At 52.4% G+C, this 19,109-nt stretch overlaps 1 protein-coding gene across 1 annotated transcript in view; it reads left to right on the forward strand.

Annotated features, from left to right (window-relative positions):
• The first annotated feature begins 9,649 nt into the window (after positions 1–9,649).
• LOC149316521 (ferric reductase 1-like) overlaps positions 9,650–19,109 on the forward strand; it is a 57,616-nt gene continuing 48,156 nt past the window's right edge. Inside the window, exon 1 of the mRNA XM_089518720.1 lies at positions 9,650–10,018. The gene's annotated coding sequence lies outside the window, so the exon portion shown is untranslated. The remainder of the gene's footprint in view (positions 10,019–19,109) is intronic.

Genomic DNA, 19,109 nt, shown 5'->3' on the forward strand with positions numbered 1-19,109 from the left:
TTCCTTGTGAGGCTCTGGAGGTCTATACAGAGTGACCATTGGACTGTGATGTAAGAGAGGGAATTTGCATGTGGGTGCTGATTGGCAGAGGGGCAAAGGGAAGGGAGGGGCCTTCCTTGTGAGGCTCTGGAGGTCTATACAGAGTGACCATTGGGCTGTGAGGTAAGAGAGGGAATTTGCATGTGGGTGCTGATTGGCAGAGGGGCAAAGGGAAGGGAGGGGCCTTCCTTGTGAGGTTCTGGAGGTCTATACAGAGTGACCATTGGACTGTGATGTAAGAGAGGGAATTTGCATGTGGGTGCTGATTGGCAGAGGGGCAAAGGGAAGGGAGGGGCTTTCCTTGTGAGGCTCTGGAGGTCTATACAGAGTGACCATTGGACTGTGATGTAAGAGAGGGAATTTGCATGTGGGTGCTGATTGGCAGAGGGGCAAAGGGAAGGGAGGGGCCTTCCTTGTGAGGCTCTGGAGGTCTATACAGAGTGACCATTGGACTGTGACGTAAGAGAGGGAATTTGCATGTGGGTGCTGATTGGCAGAGGGGCAAAGGGAAGGGAGGGGCCTTCCTTGTGAGGTTCCGGAGGTCTATACAGAGTGACCATTGGACTGTGAGGTAAGAGAGGGAATTTGCATGTGGGTGCTGATTGGCAGAGGGGCAAAGGGAAGGGAGGGGCCTTCCTTGTGAGGTTCTGGAGGTCTATACAGAGTGACCATTGGACTGTGAGGTAAGAGAGGGAATTTGCATGTGGGTGCTGATTGGCAGAGGGGCATAGGGAAGGGAGGGGCCTTCCTTGTGAGGTTCTGGAGGTCTATACAGAGTGACCATTGGACTGTGAGGTAGGAGAGGGAATTTGCATGTGGGTGCTGATTGGCAGAGGGGCAAAGGGAAGTGAGGGACCTTCCTTGCGAGGTTCTGGAGGTCTATACAGAGTGACCATTGGGCTGTGAGGTAAGAGAGGGAATTTGCATGTGGGTGCTGATTGGCAGAGGGGCAAAAGGAAGGGAGGGGCCTTCCTTGTGAGGTTCTGTAGGTCTATACAGAGTGACCATTGGACTGTGAGGTTGGAGAGGGAATTTGCATGTGGGTGCTGATTGGCAGAGGGGCAAAGCTAAGGGAGGGGCCTTCCTTGTGAGGTTCTTGAGGTCTATAGAGAGTGACCATTGGACTGTGAGGTAAGAGAGGGAATTTGCATGTGGGTGCTGATTGGCTGAGGGGCAAAGGGAAGGGAGGGGCCTTCCTTGTGAGGTTCTGGAGGTCTATACAGAGTGACCATTGGACTGTGAGGTAAGAGAGGGAGTTTGCATGTGGGTGCTGATTGGCAGAGGGGCAAAGCTAAGGGAGGGGCCTTCCTTGTGAGTCTCTGGAGGTCTATACAGAGTGACCATTGGACTGTGAGGTAAGAGAGGGAATTTGCATGTGGGTGCTGATTGGCAGAGGGGCAAAGGGAAGGGAGGGGCCTTCCTTGTGAGGCTCTGGAGGTCTATACAGAGTGACCATTGGACTGTGAGGTAAGAGAGGGAATTTGCATGTGGGTGCTGATTGGCAGAGGGGCAAAGGGAAGGGAGGGGCCTTCCTTGTGAGGTTCTGGAGGTCTATACAGAGTGACCATTGGACTGTGAGGTAGGAGAGGGAATTTGCATGTGGGTGCTGATTGGCAGAGGGTCAAACGGAAGTGAGGGAACTTCCTTGCGAGGTTCTGGAGGTCTATACAGAGTGACCATTGGACTGTGAGGTAAGAGAGGGAATTTGCATGTGGGTGCTGATTGGCAGAGGGTCAAAGGGAAGGGAGGGGCCTTCCTTGTGAGGTTCTGGAGGTCTATACAGAGTGACCATTGGACTGTGAGGTAAGAGAGGGAATTTGCATGTGGGTGCTGATTGGCAGAGGGTCAAAGGGAAGTGAGGGAACTTCCTTGCGAGGTTCTGGAAGTCTATACAGAGTGACCATTGGACTGTGAGGTAAGAGAGGGAATTTGCATGTGGGTGCTGATTGGCAGAGGGGCAAAGGGAAGGGAGGGGCCTTCCTTGTGAGGTTCTGGAGGTCTATACAGAGTGAACATTGGACTGTGAGGTAGGAGAGGGAATTTGCATGTGGGTGCTGATTGGCAGAGGGGCAAAGGGAAGGGAGGGGCCTTCCTTGTGAGGTTCTGGAGGTCTATACAGAGTGACCATTGGACTGTGAGGTAAGAGAGGGAATTTGCATGTGGGTGCTGATTGGCAGAGGGGCAAAGGGAAGGGAGGGGCCTTCCTTGTGAGGTTCTTGAGGTCTATAAAGAGTGACCATTGGACTGTGAGGTAAGAGAGGGAATTTGCATGTGGGTGCTGATTGGCAGAGGGGCAAAGGGAAGGGAGGGGCCTTCCTTGTGAGGTTCTGGTCTTCTATACAGAGTGACCATTGGACTGTGAGGTAAGAGAGGGAATTTGCATGTGGGTGCTGATTGGCAGAGGGGCAAAGGGAAGGGAGGGGCCTTCCTTGCGAGGTTCTGGAGGTCTATACAGAGTGACCATTGGACTGTGACTTAAGAGAGGGAATTTGCATGTGGGTGCTGATTGGCAGAGGGGCAAAGGGAAGGGAGGGGCCTTCCTTGTGAGGCTCTGGAGGTCTATACAGAGTGACCATTTGACTGTGATGTAAGAGAGGGAATTTGCATGTGGGTGCTGATTGGCAGAGGGGCAAAGGGAAGGGAGGGGCCTTCCTTGTGAGGCTCTGGAGGTCTATACAGAGTGACCATTGGACTGTGAGGTAAGAGAGGGAATTTGCATGTGGGTGCTGATTGGCAGAGGGGCAAAGGGAAGGGAGGGGCCTTCCTTGTGAGGTTCTGGATGTCTATAAAGAGTGACCATTGGACTGTGAGGTAAGAGAGGGAATTTGCATGTGGGTGCTGATTGGCAGAGGGGCAAAGGGAAGGGAGGGGCCTTCCTTGCGAGGTTCTGGAGGTCTATACAGAGTGACCATTGGACTGTGAGGTAGGAGAGGGAATTTGCATGTGGGTGCTGATTGGCAGAGGGGCAAAGGGAAGGCAGGGAACTTCCTTGCGAGGTTCTGGAGGTCTATACAGAGTGACCATTGGACTGTGAGGTAAGAGAGGGAATTTGCATGTGGGTGCTGATTGGCAGAGGGGCAAAGGGAAGGGAGGGGCCTTCCTTGTGAGGTTCTGGAGGTCTATACAGAGTGAACATTGGACTGTGAGGTAGGAGAGGGAATTTGCATGTGGGTGCTGATTGGCAGAGGGGCAAAGGGAAGGGAGGGGCCTTCCTTGTGAGGTTCTGGAGGTCTATACAGAGTGACCATTGGACTGTGAGGTAAGAGAGGGAATTTGCATGTGGGTGCTGATTGGCAGAGGGGCATAGGGAAGGGAGGGGCCTTCCTTGTGAGGTTCCGGAGGTCTATACAGAGTGACCATTGGACTGTGAGGTAAGAGAGGGAATTTGCATGTGGGTGCTGATTGGCAGAGGGGCAAAGGGAAGGGAGGGGCATTCCTTGTGAGGTTCTGGAGGTCTATACAGAGTGAACATTGGACTGTGAGGTAGGAGAGGGAATTTGCATGTGGGTGCTGATTGGCAGAGGGGCAAAGGGAAGGGAGGGGCCTTCCTTGCGAGGTTCTGGAGGTCTATACAGAGTGACCATTGGACTGTGACTTAAGAGAGGGAATTTGCATGTGGGTGCTGATTGGCAGAGGGGCAAAGGAAAGGGAGGGGCCTTCCTTGTGAGGCTCTGGAGGTCTATACAGAGTGACCATTGGACTGTGAGGTAAGAGAGGGAATTTGCATGTGGGTGCTGATTGGCAGAGGGGCAAAGGGAAGGGAGGGGCCTTCCTTGCGAGGTTCTGGAGGTCTATACAGAGTGACCATTGGACTGTGACTTAAGAGAGGGAATTTGCATGTGGGTGCTGATTGGCAGAGGGGCAAAGGAAAGGGAGGGGCCTTACTTGTGAGGCTCTGGAGGTCTATACAGAGTGACCATTGGACTGTGATGTACGAGAGGGAATTTGCATGTGGGTGCTGATTGGCAGAGGGGCAAAGGGAAGGGAGGGGCCTTCCTTGTGAGGCTCTGGAGGTATATACAGAGTGACCATTGGACTGTGAGGTAGGCGAGGGAATTTGCATGTGGGTGCTGATTGGCAGAGGGGCAAAGGGAAGGGAGGGGTCTTCCTTGTGAGGTTCTGGAGGTCTATACAGAGTGACCATTGGACTGTGAGGTAAGAGAGGGAATTTGCATGTGGGTGCTGATTGGCTGAGGGGCAAAGGGAAGGGAGGGGCCTTCCTTGTGATGTTCTGGAGGTCTATACAGAGTGACCATTGGACTGTGAGGTAAGAGAGGGAGTTTGCATGTGGGTGCTGATTGGCAGAGGGGCAAAGGGAGGGGAGGGGCCTTCCTTGTGAGGTTCTGGATGTCTATACAGAGTGACCATTGTACTGTGAGGTAGGCGAGGGAATTTGCATGTGGGTGCTGATTGGCTGAGGGGCAAAGGGAACGGAGGGGCCTTCCGTGTGAGTTTCTTGAGGTCTATACAGAGTGACCATTGGACTGTGAGGTAAGAGAGGGAATTTGCATGTGGGTGCTGATTGGCAGAGGGGCAAAGGGAAGGGAGGGGCCTTCCTTGTGAGGCTCTGGAGGTCTATACAGAGTGACCATTGGATTGTGAGGTTGGAGAGGGAATTTGCATGTGGGTGCTGATTGGCTGAGGGGCAAAGGGAAGGGAGGGGCCTTCCTTGTGAGGTTCTGGAGGTCTATACAGAGTGACCATTGGACTGTGAGGTAAGAGAGGGAATTTGCATGTAGGTGCTGATTGGCAGAGGGGCATAGGGAAGGGAGGGGCCTTCCTTGTGAGGTTCCGGAGGTCTATACAGAGTGACCATTGGACTGTGAGGTAAGAGAGGGAATTTGCATGTGGGTGCTGATTGGCAGAGGGGCAAAGGGAAAGGAGGGGCCTTCCTTGTGAGGCTCTGGAGGTCTATACAGAGTGACCATTGGACTGTGAGGTAAGAGAGGGAATTTGCATGTGGGTGCTGATTGGCAGAGGGTCAAAGGGAAGTGAGGGAACTTCCTTGTGAGGTTCTGGAGGTCTATACAGAGTGACCATTGGACTGTGAGGTAGGAGAGGGAATTTGCATGTGGGTGCTGATTGGCAGAGGGGCAAAGGGAAGGGTGGGGCCTTCCTTGTTTGGTTCTGGAGGTCTATACAGAGTGACCATTGGACTGTGAGGTAAGAGAGGGAATTTGCATGTGGGTGCTGATTGGCAGAGGGGCAAAGGGAAGGGAGGGGCCTTCCTTGTGAGGTTCTGGATGTCTATAAAGAGTGACCATTGGACTGTGAGGTAAAAGAGGGAATTTGCATGTGGGTGCTGATTGGCAGAGGGGCAACGGGAAGGGAGGGGCCTTCCTTGTGAGGTTCCGGAGGTCTATACAGAGCGACCATTGGACTGTGAGGTAAGAGAGGGAATTTGCATGTGGGTGCTGATTGGCAGAGGGGCAAAGGGAAGGGAGGGGCCTTCCTTGTGAGGTTCTGTAGGTCTATACAGAGTGACCATTGGACTGTGAGGTTGGAGAGGGAATTTGCATGTGGGTGCTGATTGGCTGAGGGGCAAAGGGAAGGGAGGGGCCTTCCTTGTGAGGCTCTGGAGGTCTATACAGAGTGACCATTGGACTGTGAGGTAAGAGAGGGAATTTGCATGTGGGTGCTGATTGGCAGAGGGGCAAAGGGAAGGGAGGGGCCTTCCTTGTGAGGCTCTGGAGGTCTATACAGAGTGACCATTGGACTGTGAGGTAAGAGAGGGAACTTGCATGTGGGTGCTGATTGGCAGAGGGGCAAAGGGAAGGGAGGGGCCTTCCTTGTGAGGTTCTGGATGTCTATAAAGAGTGACCATTGGACTGTGAGGTAAGAGAGGGAATTTGCATGTGGGTGCTGATTGGCAGAGGGGCAAAGGGAAGGGAGGGGCCTTCCTTGTGAGGTTCTGGAGGTCTATACAGAGTGACCATTGGACTGTGAGGTAGGAGAGGGAATTTGCGTGTGGGTGCTGATTGGCAGAGGGTCAAACGGAAGTGAGGGAACTTCCTTGCGAGGTTCTGGAGGTCTATACAGAGTGACCATTGGACTGTGAGGTAAGAGAGGGAATTTGCATGTGGGTGCTGATTGGCAGAGGGTCAAAGGGAAGGGAGGGGCCTTCCTTGTGAGGTTCTGGAAGTCTATACAGAGTGAACATTGGACTGTGAGGTAGGAGAGGGAATTTGCATGTGGGTGCTGATTGTCAGAGGGGCATAGGGAAGGGAGGGGCCTTCCTTGTGAGGTTCCGGAGGTCTATACAGAGTGACCATTGGGCTGTGAGGTAAGAGAGGGAATTTGCATGTGTGTGCTGATTGGCAGAGGGGCAAAGGGAAGGGAGGGGCCTTCCTTGTGAGGTTCCAGAGGTCTATACAGAGTGACCATTGGACTGTGAGGTAAGAGAGGGAGTTTGCATGTGGGTGCTGATTGGCAGAGGGGCAAAGGGAAGGGAGGGGCCTTCCTTGTGAGGTTCTTGAGGTCTATACAGAGTGACCATTGGACTGTGAGGTAAGAGAGGGAATTTGCATGTGGGTGCTGATTGGCAGAGGGGCAAAGGGAAGGGAGGGGCCTTCCTTGTGAGGCTCTGGAGGTCTATACAGAGTGACCATTGGACTGTGAGGTTGGAGAGGGAATTTGCATGTGGGTGCTGATTGGCTGAGGGGCAAAGGGAAGGGAGGGGCCTTCCTTGTGAGGCTCTGGAGGTCTATACAGAGTGACCATTGGACTGTGAGGTAAGAGAGGGAATTTGCATGTGGGTGCTGATTGGCAGAGGGGCAAAGGGAAGGGAGGGGCCTTCCTTGTGAGGCTCTGGAGGTCTATACAGAGTGACCATTGGACTGTGAGGTAAGAGAGGGAACTTGCATGTGGGTGCTGATTGGCAGAGGGGCAAAGGGAAGGGAGGGGCCTTCCTTGTGAGGTTCTGGATGTCTATAAAGAGTGACCATTGGACTGTGAGGTAAGAGAGGGAATTTGCATGTGGGTGCTGATTGGCAGAGGGGCAAAGGGAAGGGAGGGGCCTTCCTTGTGAGGTTCTGGAGGTCTATACAGAGTGACCATTGGACTGTGAGGTAGGAGAGGGAATTTGCGTGTGGGTGCTGATTGGCAGAGGGTCAAACGGAAGTGAGGGAACTTCCTTGCGAGGTTCTGGAGGTCTATACAGAGTGACCATTGGACTGTGAGGTAAGAGAGGGAATTTGCATGTGGGTGCTGATTGGCAGAGGGTCAAAGGGAAGGGAGGGGCCTTCCTTGTGAGGTTCTGGAAGTCTATACAGAGTGAACATTGGACTGTGAGGTAGGAGAGGGAATTTGCATGTGGGTGCTGATTGTCAGAGGGGCATAGGGAAGGGAGGGGCCTTCCTTGTGAGGTTCCGGAGGTCTATACAGAGTGACCATTGGGCTGTGAGGTAAGAGAGGGAATTTGCATGTGTGTGCTGATTGGCAGAGGGGCAAAGGGAAGGGAGGGGCCTTCCTTGTGAGGTTCCGGAGGTCTATACAGAGTGACCATTGGACTGTGAGGTAAGAGAGGGAGTTTGCATGTGGGTGCTGATTGGCAGAGGGGCAAAGGGAAGGGAGGGGCCTTCCTTGTGAGGTTCTTGAGGTCTATACAGAGTGACCATTGGACTGTGAGGTAAGAGAGGGAATTTGCATGTGGGTGCTGATTGGCAGAGGGGCAAAGGGAAGGGAGGGGCCTTCCTTGTGAGGCTCTGGAGGTCTATACAGAGTTACCATTGGACTGTGATGTAAGAGAGGGAATTTGCATGTGGGTGCTGATTGGCAGAGGGGCAAAGGGAAGGGAGGGGCCTTCCTTGTGAGGCTCTGGGGGTCTATACAGAGTGACCATTGGACTGTGAGGTTGGAGAGGGAATTTGCATGTGGGTGCTGATTGGCAGAGGGGCAAAGGGAAGGGAGGGGCCTTCCTTGTGAGGCTCTGGAGGTCTATACAGAGTGACCATTGGACTGTGACGTAAGAGAGGGAATTTGCATGTGGGTGCTGATTGGCAGAGGGGCAAAGGGAAGGGAGGGGCCTTCCTTGTGAGGTTCCGGAGGTCTATACAGAGTGACCATTGGACTGTGAGGTAAGAGAGGGAATTTGCATGTGGGTGCTGATTGGCAGAGGGGCAAAGGGAAGGGAGGGGCCTTCCTTGTGAGGTTCTGGAGGTCTATACAGAGTGACCATTGGACTGTGAGGTTGGAGAGGGAATTTGCATGTGGGTGCTGATTGGCTGAGGGGCAAAGGGAAGGGAGGGGCCTTCCTTGTGAGGTTCTGGAGGTCTATACAGAGTGACCATTGGACTGTGAGGTAAGAGAGGGAATTTGCATGTGGGCGCTGATTGGCAGAGGGGCATAGGGAAGGGAGGGGCCTTCCTTGTGAGGTTCTGGAGGTCTATACAGAGTGACCATTGGACTGTGAGGTAAGAGAGGGAATTTGCATGTGGGTGCTGATTAGCAGTGGGGCAAAGGGAAGGGAGGGGCCTTCCTTGTGAGGCTCTGGAGGTCTATACAGAGTGACCATTGGACTGTGAGGTAAGAGAGGGAATTTGCATGTGGGTGCTGATTGGCAGAGGGGCAAAGGGAAGGGAGGGGCCTTCCTTGTGAGGCTCTGGAGGTCTATACAGAGTGACCATTGGACTGTGAGGTAAGAGAGGGAATTTGCATGTGGGTGCTGATTGGCAGAGGGTCAAATGGAAGAGAGGGGCCTTCCTTGTGAGGCTCTGTAGGTCTATACAGAGTGACCATTGTACTGTGAGGTAGGCGAGGGAATTTGCATGTGGGTGCTGATTGGCTGAGGGGCAAAGGGAAGGGAGGGACCTTCCTTGTGAGGTTCTTGAGGTCTATACAGAGTGACCATTGGACTGTGAGGTAAGAGAGGGAATTTGCATGTGGGTGCTGATTGGCAGAGGGGCAAAGGGAAGGGAGGGGCCTTCCTTGTGAGGCTCTGGAGGTCTATACAGAGTGACCATTGGACTGTGATGTAAGAGAGGGAATTTGCATGTGGGTGCTGATTGGCAGAGGGGCAAACGGAAGGGAGGGGCCTTCCTTGTGAGGCTCTGGAGGTCTATACAGAGTGACCATTGGGCTGTGAGGTAAGAGAGGGAATTTGCATGTGGGTGCTGATTGGCAGAGGGGCAAAGGGAAGGGAGGGGCCTTCCTTGTGAGGTTCTGGAGGTCTATACAGAGTGACCATTGGACTGTGATGTAAGAGAGGGAATTTGCATGTGGGTGCTGATTGGCAGAGGGGCAAAGGGAAGGGAGGGGCCTTCCTTGTGAGGCTCTGGAGGTCTATACAGAGTGACCATTGGACTGTGATGTAAGAGAGGGAATTTGCATGTGGGTGCTGATTGGCAGAGGGGCAAAGGGAAGGGAGGGGCCTTCCTTGTGAGGCTCTGGAGGTCTATACAGAGTGACCATTGGACTGTGACGTAAGAGAGGGAATTTGCATGTGGGTGCTGATTGGCAGAGGGGCAAAGGGAAGGGAGGGGCCTTCCTTGTGAGGTTCCGGAGGTCTATACAGAGTGACCATTGGACTGTGAGGTAAGAGAGGGAATTTGCATGTGGGTGCTGATTGGCAGAGGGGCAAAGGGAAGGGAGGGGCCTTCCTTGTGAGGTTCTGGAGGTCTATACAGAGTGACCATTGGACTGTGAGGTAAGAGAGGGAATTTGCATGTGGGTGCTGATTGGCAGAGGGGCATAGGGAAGGGAGGGGCCTTCCTTGTGAGGTTCTGGAGGTCTATACAGAGTGACCATTGGACTGTGAGGTAGGAGAGGGAATTTGCATGTGGGTGCTGATTGGCAGAGGGGCAAAGGGAAGTGAGGGACCTTCCTTGCGAGGTTCTGGAGGTCTATACAGAGTGACCATTGGGCTGTGAGGTAAGAGAGGGAATTTGCATGTGGGTGCTGATTGGCAGAGGGGCAAAGGGAAGGGAGGGGCCTTCCTTGTGAGGTTCTGTAGGTCTATACAGAGTGACCATTGGACTGTGAGGTTGGAGAGGGAATTTGCATGTGGGTGCTGATTGGCAGAGGGGCAAAGCTAAGGGAGGGGCCTTCCTTGTGAGGTTCTTGAGGTCTATAGAGAGTGACCATTGGACTGTGAGGTAAGAGAGGGAATTTGCATGTGGGTGCTGATTGGCTGAGGGGCAAAGGGAAGGGAGGGGCCTTCCTTGTGAGGTTCTGGAGGTCTATACAGAGTGACCATTGGACTGTGAGGTAAGAGAGGGAGTTTGCATGTGGGTGCTGATTGGCAGAGGGGCAAAGCTAAGGGAGGGGCCTTCCTTGTGAGTCTCTGGAGGTCTATACAGAGTGACCATTGCACTGTGAGGTAAGAGAGGGAATTTGCATGTGGGTGCTGATTGGCAGAGGGGCAAAGGGAAGGGAGGGGCCTTCCTTGTGAGGCTCTGGAGGTCTATACAGAGTGACCATTGGACTGTGAGGTAAGAGAGGGAACTTGCATGTGGGTGCTGATTGGCAGAGGGGCAAAGGGAAGGGAGGGGCCTTCCTTGTGAGGTTCTGGATGTCTATAAAGAGTGACCATTGGACTGTGAGGTAAGAGAGGGAATTTGCATGTGGGTGCTGATTGGCAGAGGGGCAAAGGGAAGGGAGGGGCCTTCCTTGTGAGGTTCTGGAGGTCTATACAGAGTGACCATTGGACTGTGAGGTAGGAGAGGGAATTTGCATGTGGGTGCTGATTGGCAGAGGGTCAAACGGAAGTGAGGGAACTTCCTTGCGAGGTTCTGGAGGTGTATACAGAGTGACCATTGGACTGTGAGGTAAGAGAGGGAATTTGCATGTGTGTGCTGATTAGCAGAGGGGCAAAGGGAAGGGAGGGGCCTTCCTTGTGAGGTTCCGGAGGTCTATACAGAGTGACCATTGGACTGTGAGGTAAGAGAGGGAATTTGCATGTGGGTGCTGATTGGCAGAGGGGCAAAGGGAAGGGAGGGGCCTTCCTTGTGAGGTTCTTGAGGTCTATACAGAGTGACCATTGGACTGTGAGGTAAGAGAGGGAATTTGCATGTGGGTGCTGATTGGCAGAGGGGCAAATGGAAGGGAGGGGCCTTCCTTGTGAGGCTCTGGAGGTCTATACAGAGTTACCATTGGACTGTGATGTAAGAGAGGGAATTTGCATGTGGGTGCTGATTGGCAGAGGGGCAAAGGGAAGGGAGGGGCCTTCCTTGTGAGGCTCTGGAGGTCTATACAGAGTGACCATTGGACTGTGACGTAAGAGAGGGAATTTGCATGTGGGTGCTGATTGGCAGAGGGGCAAAGGGAAGGGAGGGGCCTTCCTTGTGAGGTTCCGGAGGTCTATACAGAGTGACCATTGGACTGTGAGGTAAGAGAGGGAATTTGCATGTGGGTGCTGATTGGCAGAGGGGCAAAGGGAAGGGAGGGGCCTTCCTTGTGAGGCTCTGGAGGTCTATACAGAGTGACCATTGGGCTGTGAGGTAAGAGAGGGAATTTGCATGTGGGTGCTGATTGGCAGAGGGGCAAAGGGAAGGGAGGGGCCTTCCTTGTGAGGTTCTGGAGGTCTATACAGAGTGACCATTGGACTGTGATGTAAGAGAGGGAATTTGCATGTGGGTGCTGATTGGCAGAGGGGCAAAGGGAAGGGAGGGACCTTCCTTGTGAGGCTCTGGAGGTCTATACACAGTGACCATTGGACTGTGATGTAAGAGAGGGAATTTGCATGTGGGTGCTGATTGGCAGAGGGGCAAAGGGAAGGGAGGGGCCTTCCTTGTGAGGCTCTGGAGGTCTATACAGAGTGACCATTGGACTGTGACGTAAGAGAGGGAATTTGCATGTGGGTGCTGATTGGCAGAGGGGCAAAGGGAAGGGAGGGGCCTTCCTTGTGAGGTTCCGGAGGTCTATACAGAGTGACCATTGGACTGTGAGGTAAGAGAGGGAATTTGCATGTGGGTGCTGATTGGCAGAGGGGCAAAGGGAAGGGAGGGGCCTTCCTTGTGAGGTTCTGGAGGTCTATACAGAGTGACCATTGGACTGTGAGGTAAGAGAGGGAATTTGCATGTGGGTGCTGATTGGCAGAGGGGCATAGGGAAGGGAGGGGCCTTCCTTGTGAGGTTCTGGAGGTCTATACAGAGTGACCATTGGACTGTGAGGTAGGAGAGGGAATTTGCATGTGGGTGCTGATTGGCAGAGGGGCAAAGGGAAGTGAGGGACCTTCCTTGCGAGGTTCTGGAGGTCTATACAGAGTGACCATTGGGCTGTGAGGTAAGAGAGGGAATTTGCATGTGGGTGCTGATTGGCAGAGGGGCAAAGGGAAGGGAGGGGCCTTCCTTGTGAGGTTCTGGAGGTCTATACAGAGTGAACATTGGACTGTGACTTAAGAGAGGGAATTTGCATGTGGGTGCTGATTGGCAGAGGGGCAAAGGGAAGGGAGGGGCCTTCCTTGTGAGGCTCTGGAGGTCTATACAGAGTGACCATTGGACTGTGATGTAAGAGAGGGAATTTGCATGTGGGTGCTGATTGGCAGAGGGGCAAAGGGAAGGGAGGGGCCTTCCTTGTGAGGTTCTGGAGGTCTATACAGAGTGACCATTGGACTGAGAGGTTGGAGAGGGAATTTGCATGTGGGTGCTGATTGGCTGAGGGGCAAATCCCTGTTCACCCTTTTCAAGAAGTTATCTATCGTCTCAGCCTCAATGTTTTGTCCATCGTACAATTCTCCATACAGCTGTCCCATCAGCGAAAGCATCTCCCTAGTATTGCTTACGGTCTGACCGTCTTTCTTATTCTGGAGGCTAGTCATTTCCTCACTTCTAATCTTTCCTATCCTGTCTTTTTCCCATTCTCCTTTCTCCAAAACCGGTCCTTTTGTCCTATTCCTCTGCCTTTCTACCCTGATCTTCCTCTGTTGTTTGTGATAGTCTCTAATCTTCATCTTGGCTTGATCCAGCTTTTGCTGATCATAAGGAAACCCCTTACTAATCCTATAATGGATCTTCAAAAAGAGATAAAGTGCTTCTTGGTAATCTTTTAGCTCTTGTTTATAATAGCCCTTCAGTAACTGCACACACCGTTCTTTCATGGCTCTCTTGAGCTCTTCCCACCACGAAACTGGGACAAAGTCTCCTTTTCCTTTTAACAATTGCAGAAGAGCGATTTTCTTTTCCAGCTCTAGGACACATCTTTCGTCCTCCATCATTCGGGGTGAGATCCTCCAAAGAGGCCTCCCCTTCTCTACTTTGGTTCCCATCCGGAATCCTATCCTAAGCATCCCATGATCAGACCATGGAGTCAGAATTACTTTGGTACTTTCCGGAATCCAACATTTTTCTGCCCAAATCTGGTCTAAACGACTTGCAAAACGCAGGTGGCAGGGTCAGGGCCAGGGCCAGGGGTCAAAGGCCAGGGCAGGGGTCAAAGGTCAAGGGTCAGGGGTCAAAGGTCAGGGCCAGAGGTCAAAGGTCAGGGCCAGGGGTCAAAGGTCAGGGCCAGAGGTCAAAGGTCAGGGTCGGGGTCAAGGGTCAAGGGTCAAGGGTCAAAGGTCAGGGGGGTCAAAGGTCAGGGTCAAAGGTCAAGGGTCAGGGGTCAAAGGTCAGGGCCAGAGGTCAAAGGTCAGGGTCAGGGGTCAAAGGTCAAGGGTCAGGGTCAAAGGTCAAGGGTCAGGGGTCAAAGGTCAGGACCAGAGGTCAAAGGTCAAGGGCCAGGGGTCAAAGGTCAAGGGTCAGGGTCAAAGGTCAAGGGTCAAAGGTCAAGGGTCAGGGGTCAAAGGTCAAGGGTCAGGGGTCAAAGGTCAGGGCCAGAGGTCAAAGGTCAAGGGTCAAGGGGTCAAAGGTCTGGACCAGAGGTCAAAGGTCAGGGTCAGGGGTCAAAGGTCAATGGCCAGGGTCAAAGGGCAAGGGTCAGGGTCAGGGGTCAGGGTCAGGGGATCGCGGGTCTGGGGTCAAGGGCCAAGGGCCAAGGGCCAAGAGTCAAGGTTTAGGGTTAGGATTAGGGTTAGGGTTAGGGTTAGGGTTAGGGTTAGATTGATCTACTTGCAGGATCCCGTTCGTGTCCTTAATGCTCCCCGTCCCTTGGAAGAATTCTCGCAACAAAGCTAAGGATGCTGTCATTTTCCTCCCAGGCACCGCACTCGTCTGAGTACCTACCACCAGTTTCGATATGACCTTTACCAGTCTATTATTCAGGTCTTTGGCCAAAATCCTGTAGTCCACATTAGTGAGGGTGATGGGACGCCAGTTTTCTGGAAGCGTGGCATCTCCCGCCTTGGGCAGGAAAATAAGGAGACCAGTATAAAAACCGTCTCCCAAGTTCTCTGTCTCCAGAGCGGTGTTAAAAACTCCTGCCAAAATGGTACTCATGGTCTCTTTAAACCTTTTGTAGAAGCTATAATTGAGACCGTCGGGGCCAGGGGCCGACTTGACCCTCCCTTCCGTAATCACTCTCTTGACCTCCTCCGGTGTGATGGGTCTACAAAACTCTTCCTTCTCCTCTTCCGTCAAGAGGCCCCGATGGCTATCCCTGTTCACCCTTTTCAAGAAGTTATCTATCGTCTCAGCCTCAATGTTTTGTCCCTCGTACAATTCTCCATACAGCTGTCCCATCAGCGAAAGCATCTCCCTAGTATTGCTTACGGTCTGACCGTCTTTCTTATTCTGGAGGCTAGTCATTTCCTCACTTCTAATCTTTCCTATCCTGTCTTTTTCCCATTCTCCTTTCTCCAAAACCGGTCCTTTTGTCCTGTTCCTCTGCCTTTCTACCCTGATCTTCCTCTGTTGTTTGTGATAGTCTCTAATCTTCATCTTGGCTTGATCCAGCTTTTGCTGATCATAAGGAAACCCCTTACTAATCCTATAATGGATCTTCAAAAAGAGATAAAGTGCTTCTTGGTAATCTTTTAGCTCTTGTTTATAATAGCCCTTCAGTAACTGCACACACCGTTCTTTCATGGCTCTCTTGAGCTCTTCCCACCACGAAACTGGGACAAAGTCTCCTTTTCCTTTTAACAATTGCAGAAGAGCGATTTTCTTTTCCAGCTCTAGGACACATCTTTCGTCCTCCATCATTCGGGGTGAGATCCTCCAAAGAGGCCTCCCCTTCTCTACTTTGGTTCCCATCCGGAATCCTATCCTAAGCATCCCATGATCAGACCATGGAGTCAGAATTACTTTGGTACTTTCCGGAATCCAACATTTTTCTGCCCAAATCTGGTCTAAACGACTTGCAAAACGCAGGTGGCAGGGTCAGGGCCAGGGCCAGGGGTCAAAGGCCAGGGCAGGGGTCAAAGGTCAAGGGTCAGGGGTCAAAGGTCAGGGCCAGAGGTCAAAGGTCAGGGTCAGGGGTCAAAGGTCAGGGCCAGAGGTCAAAGGTCAGGGTCAGGGGTCAAAGGTCAGGGCCAGAGGTCAAAGGTCAGGGTCGGGGTCAAAGGTCAAGGGTCAAAGGTCAAAGGTCAGGGGGGGTCAAAGGTCAGGGGTCAAAGGTCAGGGTCAGGGGTCAAAGGTCAGGGTCAGGGGTCAAAGGTCAGGGTCAGGGATCAAAGGTCAAGGGTCAGGGTCAAAGGTCAAGGGTCAGGGGTCAAAGTTCAGGACCAGAGGTCAAAGGTCAAGGGGCAGGGGTCAAAGGTCAAGGGTCAGGGTCAAAGGTCAAGGGCCAGGGGGTCAAGGGTCAGGGTCAAAGGTCAAGGGTCAGGGGTCAAAGGTCAGGGCCAGAGGTCAAAGGTCAAGGGTCAAAGGTCAAGGGTCAGGGGGTCAAAGGTCAGGACCAGAGGTCAAAGGTCAGGGTCAGGGGTCAAAGGTCAATGGCCAGGGTCAAAGGTCAAGGGTCAGGGGTCAGGGTCAAGGGTCAGGGGTCAGGGTCAGGGGATCGCGGGTCTGGGGTCAAGGGCCAAGGGCCAAGGGCCAAGGGCCAAGAGTCAAGGTTTAGGGTTAGGATTAGGGTTAGGGTTAGGGTTAGGGTTAGGGTTAGATTGATCTACTTGCAGGATCCCGTTCGTGTCCTTAATGCTCCCCGTCCCTTGGAAGAATTCTCGCAACAAAGCTAAGGATGCTGTCATTTTCCTCCCAGGCACCGCACTCGTCTGAGTACCTACCACCAGTTTCGATATGACCTTTACCAGTCTATTATTCAGGTCTTTGGCCAAAATCCTGTAGTCCACATTAGTGAGGGTGATGGGACGCCAGTTTTCTGGAAGCGTGGCATCTCCCGCCTTGGGCAGGAAAATAAGGAGACCAGTATAAAAACCGTCTCCCAAGTTCTCTGTCTCCAGAGCGGTGTTAAAAACTCCTGCCAAAATGGTACTCATGGTCTCTTTAAACCTTTTGTAGAAGCTATAATTGAGACCGTCGGGGCCAGGGGCCGACTTGACCCTCCCTTCCGTAATCACTCTCTTGACCTCCTCCGGTGTGATGGGTCTACAAAACTCTTCCTTCTCCTCTTCCGTCAAGAGGCCCCGATGGCTATCCCTGTTCACCCTTTTCAAGAAGTTATCTATCGTCTCAGCCTCAATGTTTTGTCCCTCGTACAATTCTCCATACAGCTGTCCCATCAGCGAAAGCATCTCCCTAGTATTGCTTACGGTCTGACCGTCTTTCTTATTCTGGAGGCTAGTCATTTCCTCACTTCTAATCTTTCCTATCCTGTCTTTTTCCCATTCTCCTTTCTCCAAAACCGGTCCTTTTGTCCTATTCCTCTGCCTTTCTACCCTGATCTTCCTCTGTTGTTTGTGATAGTCTCTAATCTTCATCTTGGCTTGATCCAGCTTTTGCTGATCATAAGGAAACCCCTTACTAATCCTATAATGGATCTTCAAAAAGAGATAAAGTGCTTCTTGGTAATCTTTTAGCTCTTGTTTATAATAGCCCTTCAGTAACTGCACACACCGTTCTTTCATGGCTCTCTTGAGCTCTTCCCACCACGAAACTGGGACAAAGTCTCCTTTTCCTTTTAACAATTGCAGAAGAGCGATTTTCTTTTCCAGCTCTAGGACACATCTTTCGTCCTCCATCATTCGGGGTGAGATCCTCCAAAGAGGCCTCCCCTTCTCTACTTTGGTTCCCATCCGGAATCCTATCCTAAGCATCCCATGATCAGACCATGGAGTCAGAATTACTTTGGTACTTTCCGGAATCCAACATTTTTCTGCCCAAATCTGGTCTAAACGACTTGCAAAACGCAGGTGGCAGGGTCAGGGCCAGGGCCAGGGGTCAAAGGCCAGGGCAGGGGTCAAAGGTCAAGGGTCAGGGGTCAAAGGTCAGGGCCAGAGGTCAAAGGTCAGGGTCAGGGGTCAAAGGTCAGGGCCAGAGGTCAAAGGTCAGGGTCAGGGGTCAAAGGTCAGGGCCAGAGGTCAAAGGTCAGGGTCGGGGTCAAAGGTCAAGGGTCAAAGGTCAGGGGGGGGGTCATAGGTCAGGGGTCAAAGGTCAGGGTCAGGGGTCAAAGGTCAGGGCCAGAGGTCAAAGGTCAGGGTCAGGGGTCAAAGGTCAAGGGTCAGGGTCAAAGGTCAAGGGTCAGGGGTCAAAGGTCAGGACCAGGGGTCAAAGGTCAAGGGGCAGGGGTCAAAGGTCAAGGGTCAGGGTCAAAGGTCAAGGGCCAGGGGTCAAAGGTCAGGGTCAAAGGTCAAGGGTCAGGGGTCAAAGGTCAGGGCCAGAGGTCAAAGGTCAAGGGTCAGGGGGTCAAAGGTCAGGACCAGAGGTCAAAGGTCAGGGTCAGGGGTCAAAGGTCAATGGCCAGGGTCAAAGGTCAAGGGTCAGGGGTCAGGGTCAGGGGTCAGGGTCAGGGGATCGCGGGTCTGGGGTCAAGGGCCAAGGGCCAAGGGCCAAGAGTCAAGGTTTAGGGTTAGGATTAGGGTTAGGGTTAGGGTTAGGGTTAGGGTTAGATTGATCTACTTGCAGGATCCCGTTCGTGTCCTTAATGCTCCCCGTCCCTTGGAAGAATTCTCGCAACAAAGCTAAGGATGCTGTCATTTTCCTCCCAGGCACCGCACTCGTCTGAGTACCTACCACCAGTTTCGATATGACCTTTACCAGTCTATTATTCAGGTCTTTGGCCAAAATCCTGTAGTCCACATTAGTGAGGGTGATGGGACGCCAGTTTTCTGGAAGCGTGGCATCTCCCGCCTTGGGCAGGAAAATAAGGAGACCAGTATAAAAACCGTCTCCCAAGTTCTCTGTCTCCAGAGCGGTGTTAAAAACTCCTGCCAAAATGGTACTCATGGTCTCTTTAAACCTTTTGTAGAAGCTATAATTGAGACCGTCGGGGCCAGGGGCCGACTTGACCCTCCCTTCCGTAATCACTCTCTTGACCTCCTCCGGTGTGATGGGTCTACAAAACTCTTCCTTCTCCTCTTCCGTCAAGAGGCCCCGATGGCTATCCCTGTTCACCCTTTTCAAGAAGTTATCTATCGTCTCAGCCTCAATGTTTTGTCCCTCGTACAATTCTCCATACAGCTGTCCCATCAGCGAAAGCATCTCCCTAGTATTGCTTACGGTCTGACCGTCTTTCTTATTCTGGAGGCTAGTCATTTCCTCACTTCTAATCTTTCCTATCCTGTCTTTTTCCCATTCTCCTTTCTCCAAAACCGGTCCTTTTGTCCTATTCCTCTGCCTTTCTACCCTGATCTTCCTCTGTTGTTTGTGATAGTCTCTAATCTTCATCTTGGCTTGATCCAGCTTTTGCTGATCATAAGGAAACCCCTTACTAATCCTATAATGGATCTTCAAAAAGAGATAAAGTGCTTCTTGGTAATCTTTTAGCTCTTGTTTATAATAGCCCTTCAGTAACTGCACACACCGTTCTTTCATGGCTCTCTTGAGCTCTTCCCACCACGAAACTGGGACAAAGTCTCCTTTTCCTTTTAACAATTGCAGAAGAGCGATTTTCTTTTCCAGCTCTAGGACACATCTTTCGTCCTCCATCATTCGGGGTGAGATCCTCCAAAGAGGCCTCCCCTTCTCTACTTTGGTTCCCATCCGGAATCCTATCCTAAGCATCCCATGATCAGACCATGGAGTCAGAATTACTTTGGTACTTTCCGGAATCCAACATTTTTCTGCCCAAATCTGGTCTAAACGACTTGCAAAACGCAGGTGGCAGGGTCAGGGCCAGGGCCAGGGGTCAAAGGCCAGGGC

Source organism: Sceloporus occidentalis, unplaced genomic scaffold (assembly GCF_023333645.1).
Source record: "Sceloporus occidentalis isolate IW3139 unplaced genomic scaffold, rSceOcc1.0.p SCAF_3, whole genome shotgun sequence".
NCBI lineage: Eukaryota > Metazoa > Chordata > Lepidosauria > Squamata > Phrynosomatidae > Sceloporus > Sceloporus occidentalis.